Source organism: Neopelma chrysocephalum, unplaced genomic scaffold, assembly GCF_003984885.1.
Source record: "Neopelma chrysocephalum unplaced genomic scaffold, ASM398488v2 Primary Assembly neopelma1_71, whole genome shotgun sequence".
In the NCBI taxonomy this organism is placed as follows: Eukaryota; Metazoa; Chordata; class Aves; order Passeriformes; family Pipridae; genus Neopelma; species Neopelma chrysocephalum.
Genome location: NW_020897731.1, coordinates 4,601,656 through 4,601,961, shown reverse-complemented (window position 1 = coordinate 4,601,961; position 306 = coordinate 4,601,656).

Sequence of the window (306 nt, the reverse complement as noted above, 5' to 3'; positions counted from 1 at the left end):
CAAGGGCGATGGTTCAAAAGCAAAAGCAAAGGTCTGTCCTCTGAAGGCGCACACCCGGTATCTCCACAGCCTCCGCTGGGACAGACGCGCCTCAGCCGCCACGTTCGGAAGCGACGCGGGAGCCGCACGGTGAAGGGCGGAGCTGGGAAAGGGGCAGCCTTGCAGGCGGAGAGGCTCGTCCCGGGCTGCCCATCCACACCCATCCCCTCAGGATGAGCGCGAATTTCCCCCCGGAAGCAGGGCGCCTTTCCCCGCTCCTCACCCACCGCCCCCGCACAGCACCGCGCTCGGCGCCCTGCTTCCGGG